The sequence below is a fragment of the Rosa rugosa genome, chromosome 1 (assembly GCF_958449725.1).
Source record: "Rosa rugosa chromosome 1, drRosRugo1.1, whole genome shotgun sequence".
Classification (NCBI taxonomy): domain Eukaryota; kingdom Viridiplantae; phylum Streptophyta; class Magnoliopsida; order Rosales; family Rosaceae; genus Rosa; species Rosa rugosa.
The window spans coordinates 11,357,340-11,377,005 of NC_084820.1; the positions used below are offsets into that span (position 1 = coordinate 11,357,340).

The following is a 19,666-nucleotide window of genomic DNA, read 5'->3' on the forward strand; positions in this document are numbered from 1 at the left end:
GTATTGTTTTGTGGCCACGGTACACATAAAAACATACTTACACCATTCATTTGAAGAACGACAAACTTTATATTATTTTTCAACTTGAAAACCGATGCATGCTACGTAAATAAATACGGCACCAAATCCAAGTATTACCTGATGGCTGGTCTCATAGACCCACTACAGGACCTTACCTCAAATTAATTTATAACCGGCCAGGTAAGCGTAGCTAGAGCGTCCACTACCTAGCTACACACACGGAATTGGGTCGTCATTACAATCGCGCACCGTCCGACTGGTGTAGCTAACCCTCTGGAGGTTAAGGGGATCGAATCCAAGGAATTCAGTGCCAGTGCCACCTTTCGCTCTCAAGCCATCATTTCTCTCACGGTTTGGTTAGTATGCATTGCATTTTAACATAACCAAACCACATTAACATGCATCATTTTATAAAAAGCGTAATATAATAAAACCACTAATCGAGGAGAGTCCCGAATCCCCTACCTGGATTCCAATGCTTTTCTTCACGTACTCCGAAAGTCACGAACATTCCGTTCCTCAGGTAACTGGAGTCCTAAATTCCGACACGATTCCATATCAATAACACTTTCTTAGGAAAATAATTTTATAAACCTCGACAAATTGTCCGACCATTCCCTAGTTTGACCAAGATAATCGATGAGCTTCCAATTCCAATAAATATATGGAGTCTCTATCCAAGCTTATCAATTAAGCTCAACCTTGTATTTGTATTTAATTGTGCTGCTCACTGCACATATATTAAATAGAACCAATCTGTACATTTAAAACCACTTAATCCGAAGGATTGAACAACGTGGTACTTTAACACCTTTAAAGGCAATGTGACTTTTTAACATTTTTGTCACTACTTGCATAATTAGGATAGGGTGGTGCTATTCGCACACTCATTTTCTCTATTCACACACCTTCTCTATTTTTTCATTACTTTAATATATATTTTTTTTTACAAATTACCCTAACTACCCTCTCTTGTAATTATGTTTTTTCTTTTCTTTTTTTATTTGGCAAGTCAATCATAAATTAAACATTATTATACAATAAATCAATTTTTCTCGTGAATGTCATTGCTGATTAGAAAAAAAAAATGATGGGCAGGATGAAGTGCAATATGTCGAAAGTTCTGCAATTAGTGTGGCAAAATTTAGGACTCAGATGAAAAATCACGATGTAACTGAGTTTGGGGATTTAGGTATGTCATCATGACTGTTATACAAAATTGAAGAAAGATATAAGCATATCACCTAAACTAAAGGAGATCCAAAACCACTCACGTATGATTAGGCAACATTGATTCAAGATAGCATTCCCAGTGACATAAAGTATTTTGTAGAGTGATGATATGACTAAAGTCAAAATGAAATCAAAGCGTCAATAATATCAAAATTATCAATCAACTCAAGTCAAAACCATGATTAGCAAGCCAGCCATACCAAAATCAAACTAAGACGAACATAACGCACATATTTAAAGCTCCTAGTCTACCAAATCGCTGAGAAATTGATATTTTTAGCGGAAAGCGATGGATTGAAATGCACCAAATAATTTCAGTTAGAATCTTACCAGGAATAATGGATTCAAAGGGGCTCGAATAATCACTAAACTCATATTTTTCTTCCATGTCTCCATTGCAAATCAGATGTAATTTTTTTTTCAAAGATGGGTCTAAAGTTGCTTGTTTTGCTATAATTAAACTTTAAAGCATCACGTTAGAGAGACAATGACTAGACTAGAGAAGTTTTTGATGGAAAAGAAAAGAGAAAATCGCAAAGAGTTTTGAAGTTCTCTGTGTCTGCAGGAAAATAAGGGTTTAGAATTTGGGGATGATTGACTTGCCAAATAGAAAAGAGAAAAGAGAAAAAAGAAAAAAAGAAAAAGAAACAGAATTGTTAGAGAGGGTAGTTAATGTAATTTGTAAAAAAAAATTAAATTAAAGTAATAGATAAATAGAGGAGATGTGTGAATAGAGAAAATTGGTGTGCGAATAGCACCACCCTTAGGATATCAATAACTAGTTTGCAACTTTTGTCATTCTTGTAAATATGATGCAGCGTATTACCAATTGATAAAAACCATATCAATTTTTTTTTTTTGGTAATAAAAAACCATATCAATTGATCATTACATACTTACAGTAGCCTAGTAATACCTTCACCAAAATATACCCATGCCACACATAATCAAGTCCAACAATAATTGTCCAAAGTGATCTCCCACTTATCTTATAAATTCTTTATTTTAAACTCTTTCTTCCCGCTGCGTTGTTGGACCAAGCAACTGAACATTCTCTACTCTGTTTCCATCGAATAGAAATACAAATCATCATTTAAATGCCAAACTGAATTCTTACTGCACTACCAACAATAACAACGACCACATTGATCGAGTTTCAAGCTTAATTCCACAATTACCTCAGCTGAGATTAACAGCGTACCTAAAACTCACACAGTAATCGAGCTGCAGAGTCTGCAACTCCCCCTGCTCGAATCACAAAGCAAATCGGAGAAAGTTCTCCTGATATTCATCATCTCCACATTTCACCCATTCTGTGATTTCGACAAAACTAAACGTCAATAACCCATAACTAAAGCTTTCGGGCTTTGATTCTCTCTCTTCACTCCATGCATGGACGATCCGTGACCACAGGAGGAACCACGACGAAGAGACGCGTCAAATGTGACCGGTGCACCGCCGTATCGTCGCCGGAAGAGGAAGTTATGGCCGGGTTCAGTCGCCGGGTCGTCGAGCAGGGAAACGGGTCGAGGATTCCCGAAACAGCCCGAAGGTTCTGGCACATGTGTAAGGCGTGTGGAGGCTTTATACCCAAAAATTAATTAATTTCAACGGTCCGGATCATGCGGTGGTTAATTCAATGGCTCTGATCGCATCAGGACAATTTCTATTTATCTAAATGAATTTCCATAATTTCCAAACTTCGGAAATTCATAATAAATAGTTCGGGTGTCCGAAAAATTCCCCGAAAATTCCCACAAACTCGTTGTGTCGTGTGAAAATTCCAACTCTGAAATAATGGATTCCACCTTGTGAAAATTTCTTAAAAATATTCTCGAGTACTTTGGTAATTACCGAGATCGTAAATAAATAATTCTGAACGATCTCAATTAAGCTTTTTAAAATTTTCTGGGGCTCACATGTGTGCCCAAGAAATGATTGTGGTGGTTGGCTAAATGACTTGATATCGATAATCGTGATACTCCTAAAGGCATCAGAGTTCTAAAATACATTTTCTCTATGTAATGAAATCATTACAAGAAATGAATTGAAAGAGTTTAATAATTAGTTCCGTTGAAATTCACAATAAATATTGGCTTGATCGACTACATGAGCTTAATTGTTGGGATGTTATTGTAATTGATAGGGGCTCCATTGCTTGCACTTGATCTATTTCGTGAGTACCAAAGTTACATGGAGAGAACATTCTTCATTGAATTCACCCTTTGGATAAACTTACGCGATTACCTTCGATCCTTTTTATTAACTTATTTTGACCTAACCACGTGGTGTGGTGTGTTGGTCGAGCGGCCTAGTCTGGAACCCTCAGGTCTAGCGTTCGAATCCCAGCTCCACCCCGTGGACAGCAGATTTGAGGGACCTAGGTTGATTAAACACCAAGGTTCGTGCGTCTGCGGTGCAGTGATTAGTCCGGCTACGCTGGGATGCACTGCATGAGGGTGTGTGTGTGGTTACTACTGTCGTCCAAACCTAAAAAAAAAACTTATTTTGACCTTTTGTTTACATAATTCAAACTATTAATTTGATATATACAACCATTCACAGATCACTAATTTCCGCACAAATCAATCAAATGGAAGTTTATTTAACCTATTTGTATCAACAGATATACTGTCTTAAGATTGATCATCGAGCCTCTTTATTTGATGCAATGAAGTATATCTTCGAATTGATTTTATTTTTGTACCTTTCTATTTTTTAACCCATAAACAGTTTCGATTAAGAAAATTAAAGGTAGAAATACATTACTACAAGAATTGGTGAAAAAGCCAAGTGACTTTTGCTATCTTTGTCTCAGGAAAAAGCACGATAGTGAATTGGATCTGCCGCACATAAAAACCTCTGAAGTCTCGGTGTTGTACAGTTTCGTCGATCGAAGGATGGAATCTTCAATGAAGCATGCTATTGTCGTGAAAGTTATGGATCAGACTGGATCCCGAGGACATGTGACTCAAGAAAGTCGAGTTTCAGAGCGATCAGAATCGGGACATCATGAGGAATGTCAAAGGACTGGTGAGGGAGGGGGATATCCTACCTTGCTCGAGTCTAAAAGGGAAGCGATGAGGTTGCGTTGAAATGGAGGCTTTATTCTAGCGTCTGTACGTTTTGCTTATTTTTGTCAAGGTAAATGGCACTTCTGTTGCTAGCGTATGCGTTTTTTTATTTTTTATTTTTATTTTTTTTTTAAAGGGCCACTACGGCTGCCCTCAAGCCATGATCATTAATGAAACCACAGAATACATGGGGGGGGGGACATTGTACCTAAACCCCAACATACAATAAGCATTGAGAGAACATCCCGAGATAATAACAGAAGTCTCAACTAAACATATGTATTCTAACAAACATCAATTAGCGAAGAGTGCACTGTTAGCTACTCTATTCGCTTTGCAATTGTGACGACACACCGGAAAGATATTGCTCACGCGGAGCCATAATTTACTAATACTATCAGCTTTCCCACTATGTTGCCACCAGAAAAACAATCCACAATATGATAGGGACTTATTGCTAGCATAAAGCCACTTCCTACAAACAAATAACAATAAAATAAAACATGAAAATTAAAAGCAAACCCAAAATGACCCATTGACCAAACTGGGTGTATATACATGACATCTGCCGGCCATAATCAGCACTCATACTTAACCATGTCACCTTATCGGAATGACTTCAACAGTGTGACCCCTGGAAACACAGCAACACAACCTTTACCGGCAAACCATCTCCAGGCCGAAATATGCCTCGACGAGCCGACACGCGCCACCCAAAGTCGTCTCTGCAGAAAGGACCAAAGCTCAGCAAACTAAAGCATATCAGTCCCACATCGAAAACAAAGTGAGGTAACTCACTATTTCACCTATAAAATGTCCACTTCTCTCTCTCTTCATTCATTACGCATTTAATAGCTATTTACCGCTACATTTGTCAATACAAGTACATCGTCTAACTTTAGCATCGGAGGAGCGAATACCGCCAACCGCGGTCTCCCCTCTTGACGCCGTTGTATTTCTCTTGACAGATTAGCGGGATTTCGCGAACTCTATACATATCGGAAGATTGGACCCTAGTCCACGTTATCGGAAGCCGACATCATATGGTGGTATTCTGAACATTAACACTAGGTCCAAAAGCAAAGCCCAAGCCCAGAAGGCTAAGGCAACAAAGATCCAACCCGCAAACTCTGCTCGATTTCACCGCTGCACCATCCCGCCACCCACCCGCCGCCGTTTGTCCACCAGCGAAAGCCACCCTCCACCACTGCGATCCAAGACTCCCTCTGCCTCGATCCAGATCGCACCTCCAACCCAAGTATAAGGCCTGCCACGTCGCCACACAACACCATCCTGCCATCTACCCGTGGTGGCTTTGTTTTCTGTCCCACTACAGCGCCGTGAATCCATCCCACTTCGATCCAAACCCGCAACCATTAATCAAACCCTGGTGCAACCACGCCATTCGATTGAGAAAGATAAGCCAAGGAGCTTCTCGACCCAGCCTCCAAGCAATCGGCCAGCCATCGGAGTAACCACCCTATTCGGCAGCACACACAGTGCACGGGCGAGGCCTGCAGTCAGGGCCATCGCTGAGGCGCCAAGGTTCTAAAAAACGGGCTGGGCGGCGCCTCGCTAGGCGCCAGGCGTCGCCATACCGTTTCGATTTTGGGCTGGGCGTAGTCACTAGGTGGCGGGCTTCTAGGCGGACACTCCTGGGCGTTGGGCGCTGATTTTTTTTTTTTTTTTTTTTTTTTTCCGATTCGTCTGGCCAGATTGATAACTCCCAAACTCCATAGTCTTCAGAGACTTCTCTCTTAACTGAAACCCAATCCTCGACAGAGCCCTTGATCAAAACTAACAACCCAGCACGCTCGGATGAGTCGGTGGTGGTAGAGTTCCGGCGATGAACCCGATAAGAGAGAGTCGGGGATTGAAATTTGAATCTTAAGTCGGAATCTCTGATCAACAAAACTATCAATTGGTAGATGAATGAAGCTTTCCTCGATGAAGACAACGAAGATTTTGGTGTTTGATGATCAATTTTGGCGAGAGGAAGAATTGGGAGAGTGCAGAGAGAAATAGGAGAGTTGAGAGGCTTCGTGAAATCTGGACTTTGTTTCTTGACTTTCTTCTAAGCACACACAACTAGCAAATGACAATTATGCCCTAAGACTAATTAATATAATTACAAGATCTGAGAGTGGAGATTAAAACCAAAAGAAACGTAAAAAAAAAAAAAGTTTTAAAAGGGAAAAAATACACACACATTAACACACTATATATATATATATAAAATAAAAATAAAAATAAAATAAAATAATAATAAAAAACTCCTAGTCCCCGCCTAGGCCTCTGGGCGCTAGGCTCCGGATTACCGCCCGATTAGCGCCTAGCGTTTTTTAGAACCTTGCGAGGCGCCGCCGGACATACAGGCAACAGCGTGTCTTTTCCTCTCTATGTTTTTTTTTCTCTCTTAACAGTAATTAAATCTTATATTAATGGGGAAATAATAGATGCTGTTATTAGGTTTATAATTCTTAATCTTTATATGGATGAATCTTTTGGTTGACTTAAATTTTGTTTTCAGTTATGACAAAAAAAAATGGCAGTGAATCAAAATCTCAGACCATGCTTTTCCAATCCAGGTGTGACCATATGCGTCTCCAATGAGGAGGCAACTACGTCACCAGAGGTAAAGTTTGAGACTATATGGAAAGCGTGAAGGCCTCGTACCTGTTCGACACGAAATCAGTGCGGTACAAACTGTCTCTTTTGAGCGTGTGATATCGCGGGCGTGCCAGCACCGTGGGGTGCAGTCGTTGGGGGAGTCCCTTGACCTGACTTCTTCTTCAAGCGTTGTAGACGAGGAGAGCACCAACCTCGTCACAAGGCTCTTTTCTCTGCCTTCCGAAAAAGGACTTTTTGCCTTACGGATAAGGGCTTTGGTTGTGATCTCTTCGCGTTACCGAATCGATACTCAACGTTGTAGGTTGAGCAGAGCAATCACTGGGAAGTTCTGAGAAAGCACAGGGTTTGCTAAAGCGTGACTTTAGCTTCGCTAGGTTGCGAGGGCGTTACCCTTGCTTCGCTGGTAGTATCGGTGGCAGTAGCACTTAACAGTCGACTCTTGGAGAGACTAGGACTGGAAGCACGGTCGCCGGGTTTCAACGAGGTTGAAGGTTTGCTCCGGGGAGGCTTGATAATCTGAGAGATTAGTTGATTTGAGAGTGTTGTTGTTTTGTCCTTGAAACCTGGTATTTATACCTAGGGTTTCGACTGCTCCTTGCCATGGAAAGATTATTGATTGAAGTTTCCTATTCAATCTCCGCTACCTGACTCCCATAAGGGCTCGTTTTCCTTATAGGTTTCGGAATGGGTGAAGCTGTAACCCAATCCCAAGCAGACTTATTTTTGGGCCGCAGGTATCGGCCTACTATGCTAAATCCACTAAAGGATCTTGCCAAAATTACTTTTGGGCTCAAACATTGCCCCCCAGGCCCCGAAATCGGGCTCGCTAAAACGTAACTGATTGAAGGGGACTAAAACGACATGCCTGGTTATTGAAACGATGTCATTAATGAGGGTTGCGTCTATTCGCTTGGCAAAACGTCTTTTCGTCGCATCGTTTCCCTCACAAAATCTCTTATTTAAATCCCGCAGCCACTTCAGACCTATCACATCAGACACTCTTCCAGTCTCCTAAACCCAGAAAACCTCTTGTTCCATATCATCTTTCTCGCAGAAACCCAGAAATGGCTCCCCCAAAGAAAATGATTATCGATCAAGAAGAAGAACTCGACGAGAACGTCGCTCACACTTGGGGAACCAACATCGGTGCCCGCTGTCATATCCGTACTTCCGTCCAGAGACCTCTCCTTCGCAGGCTTCCCAATCGTCACGCCGGACTGGGTCCGGCACCGCGAGATTCCATCCCAGCCGACGCTATCGTCCTCTATAGCCTGCCTATTCGCCGACCCATTCAGGTCCTCCGAATGACCCCTAGGGATTTCAGTAGTTGGGGCGCGCAAAAACATCGAGCAAAAATAGGGCACTGGCCATCCAAAATTAGCACAGATGAGTTTTCCTGGTATCGCGAAGTGAGAGTACGAGATTTGTCTCGCTAGAATACGGCAGGTATTACCCAAACTATCAATTTATGCTTTCGTCTTCCTCGCGGTGGCAATCGCTCACCACTCGCGGCTTTCCTTTGCTTTTGGAATACTGCCACCAACACCTTTGATTTCCAATTTGGCCAAATGAGTATTACATTACTGGATATTCTGACCATTACTGGCCTGCCCATCGATGGCGAGCCCTATCTTCATGGCCAATTCGAATCTGACACCTTCGCATCAACTATGGCCCAAACCGGTCGCAGCGCTCATAACGGCTCCTATCCGCAGTGGCTGGCCTATTATCGCAAAGAGTGCAATGCAACCGACGGCATTGCTTTTCTGGAGTATTGGCTCTGTAAGTTCATCTTCTGTATCTCCGCCAATAAGCCCACTGGTCCTTGGACTTCCCTGGCCACAGCCCTTTACAACGGCCGCCGCATGGGGTTAAGACAACCAGTGTTGGGTGCCCTCTATCACACTCTATACCAGGCCACCATGCATCCTTTCGAGACTAGCATTTCTGGCCCCTTTTGGATCCTTGATTTCTGGATTCAAACTTATTTTCCATTCTTTCGCCGCGACGACATTTCACTGCTACCACTAGCTGACGCCCTTCTTGGTCAATGGCTTTGTCGCGAGACGAGGTACCCATCCCCACCCTATTCTGAGTGTTTCTCATATTTGTACCTCCTGCACGAAATGCCTTACTGCGATTTAGTACTCAATAGGAGATTCCTTACTCCTCTTGAAAATGGGTTCCTTCCTGGGGCTCCTAATTATAGTGATCGCGCGCGCTTGGATTTTCGCCGCGCGATCTCTTGTGCAGACATTAGGCTTGCTGTTGATGAACTCAGTTATGAGCTTTACGCTCCCAACCATTTTGCTCGCCAGTTTGGTCTTATCCAATTGGTGCCATTTCCCCTCTATGATGCATGGAATTACAATACCTCTTGGCGCAGAATTGGCCCCCTTGACTGGGCCTCCGCCAGTACAAAGCATGCTTGTACTGGTTGATCTCCCTGACTGGGCTAATAACATCGTCCCCGTGGATGCGACCGTTGAAGACTATGATCAATGGTGGAAGGAAGTCTCTGTTAACTGCTGGAGGCAAGGGGACGATATACATACATGTACATTTGCAAGCATAATTAGCTATAATGGGCCACGCTCATTGTACCGCCAAAGGTACTAATTCCAACCAAAGGAATGACATGCAGACACACCGCCAGGCGGGCTACAACCTCAGCGTCGGATCACCTCCAGATCACCGCCGACGCGCCGCGCCAAGATAGCATCAGAAGCTTCTGAATCTGGAAACTGAAGCACGTCAGCCCCACATCGAAAACAAGGAGAATGTCAGCCTCCTCCTCACCTATAAAAGGTTCTCTCTTCTCTCCTCATTAATTACGCATTCAATACTTACCTACTGTTACTTTGTCAACATAAATACATTGACTAACTTAGGCATCGGAGAGTTAAAGACCGCCCAGCGCGGTCTCCCTCTGACGCCATTTGTATTTTACTTGACAGGTAGCGGAGGCTTTGAGTACATCACAGGCATCGATCAGCCCATCGGATCAGCGTTAACAAAGGTTCAGCTACCGCCGAACTTTTAGACATTAACTGTCACACCCCGAATTCTGAATTTAAGTAATTCATATTCGAAGCATGAACCTCAAATACCCTGTTTATAATCTCAAAATTTCTTTCTCAAAATCAACTGCACATTACACCTTTGATATTACATAAACCAAATCCTCAAGCTACTTATTACAGCACACTCTCACCAAATCAAATAGTAAAACTCAAATGAGTATAATTCTCCTCACAAAACAATTGCTGTAAATCTAATACTAATACTCTAAACCGCACGATCACTGCCCTGATTCTCCTGACCTGTAAGACTACCCGCTACACAATTTGAATAGTGTACCGGGAGTTGCAACAACACAAAACCCGGTGAGCTTTTGACAGCCCGTATGAGCAAACAAGAAAGAACTGTTAATTTATTCAATTATATTTATTATAACTCAAGTAAACAATCGACGCACTCACAATGTAATTCCAAAAATCAAAGAAACATATATAAGCATATTTATTCTCGATACTTCTTTTAAAACTCAGCATTTGACTGATCACCACCAACGAATATTGCAACATTAATATGTGAAATAACATTAAAGCAAAGCATGCTTGATTCTCTTTCCACTAACACCTTCACATATTAACAATATATCACAAATAGATATTTGATCAAAATAATATAAGTACACTTTTCTTTTTAGTGAATTTTCGGATTAACTGGTAACAATTCATAAATACAAGTGCTAGGGTCCAACGTACTATACCCAAAGCACAAGTAAGCCAGGTTGACTGGTAACAAATCATAAATCCACGTACTAGGGTCCAACGTACTATACCCAAAGTACGGGAAAGCCGCAGCATACTAGGGTCCAACGTACTATACCCAAGTATGTATACCCAAGGTCGGCTACTTCCTTCCTATGAGTATAATAGTGCACTATCTGTAGGGACTAGGGCCCAAGGCTAACTTCCACATAACACCAAAACACATTTACCAGTAATTCACTTAAGCACGGGGTAGTAGATAACACCCGGCTTCACAATTGTACTTCTCAGACATAATCAAAATCACAAAATACAATCTTTATGATTTATAGATCGTATATATGTATATGTACACCCACATAAAGAGACATATTATTTCAAGACAAATCTTTATTTCTTAAAATAATTTCCACATATTCACAATTGGGCATAGAAAATAGCTTTCACACCACATGATCAACATTTCATTATTCAACAATTAAATGCGAGATTAATAGCTTGAATAATATCCAATCCAGTCTCAATCATTTCATCACACCAATCACACATCAACCAATATATATATTCCACGTAAATATATATATACGTAATCATCCGCTCAGGGATGACCACTAATACTAACTATAGTTCAAGCATAAAAACCGTGAAATTCATTTGTATAATAAAATCATTTTACTTACCTATGGACCGTAGTTGATCAAGTCCATATGATTTAAAACAAATATTTATTCCACAAATATTTTCACACAATTGCGACAAAAATAAAGTAATTAAATTTATTCGGTTCGTAATATGAACCACGTGAGGTTTACTCACCTCTAATCCAGCTGCATCTTCTTAACAGCTAAAACAACAATTTTCCCGAATTGTCCGCCAAATCAATCCGTCGATAACCTAATCCAATAATGATCTTAACTTAGCCAACAACTCATAAATGTAATTAAACGACGATCCAACGCTCAGATTCAAATTAAACGATGATCCAACGGTCGGATCTGAATTTAATGATGATCCAACGGTCGGATCCTCACGGATCGCCTTTAGGATCATCCTCCAAAATTATCACGAAGATCCAACGGTCAGATCTTCCTGAATCGCCCTTACTAACATCTCCACAAAATTATATGAAAATCCGACGGTCGGATTCTCACGAATCGCCTTCCGAATCACTATTTCTCAATTATACGAAGATCCAACGGTCGGATCTTCGCCCGTGACCTCACAAAGTCACCGGGACAGTCATACGATCAACATATTAAAATTTGAAGTAAAACCGATGGTCTGATCTTCGCAGATCGTAAACCGAAGATAAAACGTAAAAACCGTAAATAGTAACGTAAAAACGTAAATCCACTATTTATCAACTTTTTCTAACATGACCATGTTATATATCAAAACGCTCGTATGGATGCATAGATCATCGCCTAGATAATGAAAACTCGAAATATGGTCTGACGCGCCGCCACAAGCGGTGGTCAGTGGGCGGTCAACGCGGCGGTCAACTCCGGGTCAACCACCTCCGATGGCAAAGCGACCAACTACAAACTTGTTCAAAATGAAAGGGTGATCGACTTCCATACCTGGAGCTAAGTCTGGTTTGGCCTAGATCGTCTTAGATCAAGCTTTGAAGTTGGATTAATCCGGAGCGTCTGATCTGATTCCAGATTGAATCAGAGCCGTCAAAAAAAGTCAAACCTTGATCAAGCGCTCTACACCCAAAATCGTCATGCAAGGCCTATATGGGGATGATCAGGAGGAAGAGGAGATCACGAAAATGGGGAGGATCGGCCCGTGCAACGCCGGCACGGCCAAGATCCGGTCGGGTCGAATGCTAGGCTCTGGGGGACTTCGATCCACGTCTGGGGGCAGCGTCGATGCAAGGCGATGGCACCAGGCGACTGGACGGCTCACGGCGAAGCCAGGGATGGCCGGGTCGTGGCCGGAGGACGCCGGAGGAGGGATATGGGTCCGGGTCGGGTCAGTCGGGTCGGCTGCGTAGGGAGGAGAGAGAACGGAGAGTTTCAGGGACCAAAATGCAATTTTGAGAAACTTTCGTCCTTCCGAAATAAATCAGATTTTCCACCTATTTATAGAAAAATCCCAATTTTTAAATATTCATAACTTATTCATACGAACTCCGAATATTGCGTTCCACATATGCACGCGATCGTATCGACGAGTTCTACAACTTTCATGAAGGAAGTTTTCCCAAATTCCGTACGTATAAAAAGTCAACTTTCTCGGCCCCCCTAAAAAACGTTCGTTTTCGAAAATAAAATCATTCGAACTAATTCCACAACTTCTCCAAGCTTCGTACTCGCTCCTACTATCGTGAAATCATTTCTAAAAATCCATGGAATTTAATTTGGATTTTCGGGGTATTACATTAACATTGGCGCCGTCTGTGGGAATACCCTTGAACAAAAGGTCATCCCACCATATCCACCATGACTAACGGTAGCGGAGGAAACGCTGAGGAGCAGGCGGACCAATCCGCCATCCCCCAACCCTCCGACCCAGCGGTAGGCGTTAACCGCACACTATTCACAACACCGGCCAACCCTGGCGTTGAGACAAATCCAAGCAGCAGCCGCCCGCCCGGCCAAGATCTCGTCACTATGTACGAGCTGGCACTGGCGGATCTTCAAAAGGCAAACAGAGAACGTGAGGAGGAGCGCAAGGAGAAGGCTGAGGCTCAAAGACAGTTGGCTACGCTAATGTCACGTTTTGATGAACTAAAGAGGACGCTGGAGGCCACCGCCAATCCAGCGCAAAGCGAACAGTCACGTAGCACCAGGCGTAGTCGACCCGGCACTGGCACATTGGTACCGGGGCCAGTCATACAGATGCAGGTACCGCTAGACCCACCTGAACTTTCGGGGATGGGACCACTGCCCATCCCCCAGCTAATGTTAGAACAGGAGGCGGAATCACTGCCGTGCACCAACCGCTCGGAAGCTAGGGCAAGGACCGAGGGCAATCCACCTGCGCCAAGGCGCAGACAGGTCAAGCGGAATATCCAGGTTGGTTCCGCCGGTGATGCAACCGCCCAGATATTGGAAAGGATGCAACAGCTGGAGCAGAGATTAATCCGGGCAGAGTCGGGCGCCCCAGCGCCAACTCAGAATCCACTGTTCGCCTCCAGGCCTGGGCCCTTCACCGCTGCGATTCTGCAAGCTGTCAGGCCGGCGTACGCAAAAACCCCAAAAATGTCGCATTACGGCGGAATGTCTGATCCCTTCGTCCACATGGACACCTTCAAGAAAGTCACCAACAACAAGGGGTTTGACGACGCCACCCTGTGTCACTTGTTCAGCGAAACATTGGACGGTGAGGCAATGAGCTGGTTTTTCGAATGTCCGCCAGGGTCCATTGACTCATTCCATGCACTATCACACGCCTTCCTCTCTCGGTTCATCCTATTGTCCGCCAGACATCACAACACGAGTCAGCTATTCGGCGTCAAGCAAGGGGCGGATGAACCACTGAAGGCATTCGTCACGAGGTGGCGGGCGGCAGTGTCTCAGTGCCGTGACCTAGATAAAACAATGGCATCGGCGGCCTTCAAGCAGGGACTTCTCAAGGGGCCATTCCTCTATCACCTCAACTACAATCATCCTAATGCGGCGTATAACCACGACATGAGTGAGGCGGTCATCCACGCCCAGGCGGAATTCCTCACATATGGAGAAACCCCACCACCAGACGAAGCGTCTAGTGGAAGTAACCACTTGGGATGAAGTCTCCGCTGAGCGAAACCCCGCCAGCGGAACTTCTCCCTTGTCATCTTCCAAGTGATGAAGTATCTGCTGAGCGAAACCCCCCAGTGGAACTTCTCCCTTGTCATCTTCCAAGTGAGGAAGTCTCCGCTGAGCGAAACCCCGCCAGCGGAACTTCTCCCTTGTCATCTTCCAAGTGATGAAGTTTCCGCTGAGCGAAACCCCGCCAGCGGAACTTCTCCCTTGTCATCTTCCAAGTGAGGAAGTCTCCGCTGAGCGAAACCCCGCCAGCGGAACTTCTCCCTTGTCATCTTCCAAGTGATGAAGTCTCTGCTGAGCGAAACCCCGCCAGCGGAATTTCTCCCTTGTCATCTTCCAAGTGAGGAAGTCTCCGCTGAGCGAAACCCCGCCATCGGAACTTCTCCCTTGTCATCTTCCAAGTAACGAAGTCTCCGCTGAGCGAAACCCCGCCAGCGGAACTTCACCCTCTCCATCTTACCAGCGGGGAATCTTCCGCTACAAAACCTCTAGCGGAACCTTCTGGTCATCTGGAAAACAGCGTACGATTGCTCAGAGCAATACCGCTCAATAACATACCGCTAAGCACGTCTACTGGACACTGCTTCCTGCTACAGTCAGCGGCGGATCCCGAGGCCACGCCTCACTCTGACAACGACCGCCACGCGGCGTTACGGTCAGACGGTCCCTACGGGACACGGGGACTTGTCAACAGTCTACGACGGCCCTGATCAGGAACGTTGACCCCCGTCACTCGGGTACTAAGATTGGGCTCGCTACCCAACACCCTCTGCTCCGTGCAGCTCCCCCTCAACAAACAATTCGCCGACCATCCGGAGGTCTACCTTGGCCGGGGACTGGGGAACTCCCTGGGGGGCCTAGCAGGGGCCCACCCGAAAGGGTATAAAGTGTTTGCTCACTAAATCCATGGTTGACAACGCACTGACGCTAATTATGCTCTTGCAAGTCTAGCGGAAGAAAACGCTTCAAACCGCCGAACAACTCCCCAACCAAGATTGCCCTCCTTGACTGGGGACTTGGGGGACTTGTACATACATGTACATTTGCAAGCATAATTAGCTATAATGGGCCACGCTCATTGTACCGCCAAAGGTACTAATTCCAACCAAAGGAATGACATGCAGACACGCCGCCAGGCGGGCTACAACCTCAGCGTCGGATCACCTCCAGATCACCGCCGACACGCCGCCACGCGCCGCGCCAAGATAGCATCAGAAGCTTCTGAATCTGGGAACTGAAGCACGTCAGCCCCACATCGAAAACAAGGAGAAGGTCAGCCTCCTCCTCACCTATAAAAGGTTCTCTCTTCTCTCCTCATTAATTACGCATTCAATACTTACCTACTGTTACTTTGTCAACATAAATACATTGACTAACTTAGGCATCAGAGAGTTGAAGATCGCCTAGCGCGGTCTCCCTCTGACGCCCTTTGTATTTTACTTGACAGGTAGCGGAGGCTTTGAGTACATCACAGGCATCGATCCGCCCACCGGATCAGCGTTAACAAAGGTTCAGCTACCGCCAAACTTTTAGACATTAACAGACGACGAGCTCTTCGCAACCATTTTCAAAGAATTGAGATATCCTTACGACGCTGATATTGAAGTACTCGCTCGCTTTCCTGAAGATGAAACAAGACCTCCGCTACCCGAACCGGCTCCGCGAGCTCGGTTCAGGCTAGGATTGTAATCCGCGAGCCCCTTCCAGAGGTAACTGTTGTCAATTTTAATTTAGTACTCGCAAGTGCACGAATCAATTGTAGAATAAATGTGCAAGCACGAGGTCATTCCCTCAAGGACTGATTGAAACAATTTTGCTATGACAAGTGTGCTATACTTAAGTGAAACAAACTGATTTTTATGATGATTGAGTTGTAAACAGAAAATTAAAGAAAGAAAAACTAAAATTAAAGACAAGAATGAGCAATGAGATTCTTTAATTAGAGTTTAAGAATAGATTATAAAGATGCTAAAGCATTGAATCCACCACCTAATACTTCTATCCGATTCTCTAGTTGATAACAATTGAATTCCCTAGATTTCATGCTAAAGATTTCCGTACATAAACTGTATTGATCCCAGACATATGCCAAAGTTCTTCTAACCTTTGAATTCCAACTTATTGATCCTGTATAGAACTCAAGTAGCCAAACTATAATTTACTCCACTTAATGATCAGGTTCAAGCAAACATGTTCAACTCCATTAAGCACAAAAGAACTAGAAAATCATGCAAACAAGAATATCGACTATGATCAAGCACTTGTATTCTTAATTCACAACTCTTTAATCACAAGATTGAATTATCTTTAGGCATCCGAGAAAACTTCTACTCATTGATCAAGCATCATGTTCTCCAACCAAATAACCAATAAACAAAACCTAGGTCTTATTGATCCCGAACAAAGATTTTGAATAAAAGTTCTATTGAAACGGTGATTAAGAGTTTAACATAGAAATCCAGAAATTCAATAGCAAACCAACTAAATAAACAGAATAGTCATACTAGGGGCTTCATCTCAGCCCTAGCCTAGAAGTTTAGCAATCCATAACTATGAAAAACATGACTAGAATCAAAGAAATCATGAAACAGACAATGGAAGAATTGAGGAACTTGGAACCAGCGTTGGTGAGAGCTTCTCTTCTCCTTGTTCTCTGCAGAATATGCTGTGTCTTCTCTAAAACGTGCTAGGTTTTCTCCTTGTATCTCTCTTTCCAAATCCTACTTGAATTGGGCTTCTTAGGTCTTCTAGTCCAACTTGGAATAGATTTCTTCTCTCCAAAGCAACGCAGGGTTATTAAAGTCAATGCAAGAAATTACTCCAAATATGTCAAACACGTTCAGCCTTGTTCCATTCAAGTGCTAAGAACAACGGACTTGGGCCTCACAAGTCAGATTCCGAAAATCGTCAGAATCTGCCTTCCCGAACTAGGTTCACTTAAACCATCATAACTTCCTCCACAAGAATGCGAATCCACTTCCGTAAAATTCCTCAGAAAGCTAACATCCGTATCTTTCCAATGGTATAAGGCTCGCCTGCTAATTCCTTCTGAGAAGGTACAGTTTAATCCGCGAAGTTGACGCACAGCAGAGACAATTCTGGACGCTCAGGATAGCAAGCATCCTTTCAATCCCGCGTTTGACTTTAAGCTCCAAATCTTTCTTTTCTCCAAATTAACCTACAAAACACAAACACAAAGTAAATGACTCAAAAATGATAAGAACTAAGCCTAGAATCCTACATTTAAGGGTATAAAAATATATGAAATTATGAACCTATCAGTAACTGCCTTGGAACGTTCTTTGTTCTTTTAATTACTTTCATCTCCGACTCTTTTCCCTTACCCGAAGTTTCCAGCAGGGACGTATACCGTCAACGGGAAATCGCGCCGTGGACGCTTCTCCGGCCACTGGTCAGGCCGCCAAGCAAAAAGCAAAAGTAATAGAGCCAGAAGGCGAAGACTCTTCCACTGAAGATGACGACCCACAAACTGTAAGAATTTTGTCTTAAAATCTCATAATTTTGACATCTTCTTCGAAGCTTATTTTGAGTTCACTTTCCTGACAGATTGCTGCCGCTTTAGCCCGCAAACGCAGTCGCGCTGATCCCCGGACTGATCTATGGGCAGAAGATGAACCAGTCGCTGATCGACTGGTAATAATCCTCTAAAATGAGCATTGATACTTTGTTTTGTTTAGGTGTGACTCTATAACGCTCTCCCTCTGCAGGTTCGTCGTAGGTCATCAAGGCAAGTTGGGGAAGGATCCTCTGCTGCTGGCGAAGGTGCGTCTGGTTCGCAAGTCCAAGAGCCAAATGGTTGTAATAATCCTCCCTCCCTAATTGATGCTGCAAACAACATGCAATTGGCTCTGGTCCCAATACAGGTCATAGATGACAGCTCGCCTGAGGTTGAAGAAAGAATGTCGCTCCCGGACACCTCTCGCGAGCAACCCATTGCAACCCTCCTTCTGGAACAAGCAACGCCTGATTCAGTTCCAGCCTCTGGTGCGGTTGCTCAAGAACCAGTGCCAGCAACAATTCTCTACGAGCCACCTGTTGAAGAGGTACCTCTCTTAACAACATGTTTTATCATTCACCCCTGGCTTAATTATTCTGACAATGTCTCCTTCTAGGATCCAAATGCTATTCCAAACGAGGAAGCGGTAGCCGGAGAGATAGCTGCCGAGGATCCTGCTGAACCTGTTCTCAATGTGGTTGGTCAGGAACCTGCCCCCCAAGTCATTGAAGCCGGGGAATTAGGAGAACCTGAACCAGTGCCAGAGGCAGTACCTGTCGCGGAGCCTCTTGAGGCTCCTGTCGCTGAGCAATCGCCTCCGTCCACTTTAGAACGGCTAGCTCGTATACTTGAGGTGACCCCACCTGGGGTCGTAGATATTGCCAGAGAAGGTATTCGTCGCCTCCTGGGCCCTGATATTCTGATGCCTAGCGCACCCGTGAGAGTTTTGGAGTATTAGAGGGTACTTCTCCGCGAGGACGCTATCACTGAAGACCAATTTCAAGAGGTTGACCAACTGCTGCAAGATCTCCCCCAAGGGCTCAATGAGAGGGCGGTCGCGACCGCGCAAGCTAGGCAGACCGAAACACACTACCAGACCCTTACACAACAAACGGACACTGCGCGTGATTTCTTGGGTGACCAGGCTAATCTCATCAGGGATGTGACGCTCGAGAGGAACCATCTGAGGTCCCAGATTCAGGCTCTTCAGGCCCAATTAACTGATGTGACGGCTAGGCTTGCTCACGCGGAACCTCAATTGGAACAACCCCTTGCCGCTTTCGAGACGCTGGCCCAAGCTCGTGTAGCAGCCCAACAGGCCGCGCAAGCTTCCGCTGATGCCAGCTTTCGCCTGGATGAACTTTTCCTTCGCTTAACTCAAGCAGGTCGAAGACTTTTGGACCTCTAGGCCTCTAGTATCAGGCCCATTAATTTCTATGAACAATATTACTACCAATAAATTAATTATTTAGCCCACTTTGTTGGCCCAAATTTCGTTTATTTTGTAGGCAATAACTCTGTTCAAACTTGCTTTATCTGCGCAAAAACAGTTTCGAAAAGATAATCTCGAAATGGAGCAGTTACCTCCTTGGAGACCGTTCTCTCGTCCACGCGTATTCAATTCCGTTCATTTCCGAGATCTCAGCATTGAATTCT

At 44.1% G+C, this 19,666-nt stretch overlaps 1 pseudogene; it reads left to right on the forward strand.

Moving 5' to 3' along the window:
• The first annotated feature begins 4,154 nt into the window (after positions 1–4,154).
• On the forward strand, positions 4,155–4,349 carry LOC133727218 (small ribosomal subunit protein eS28z/eS28y-like; annotated as a pseudogene).
• Positions 4,350–19,666: the final 15,317 nt, after the last annotated feature.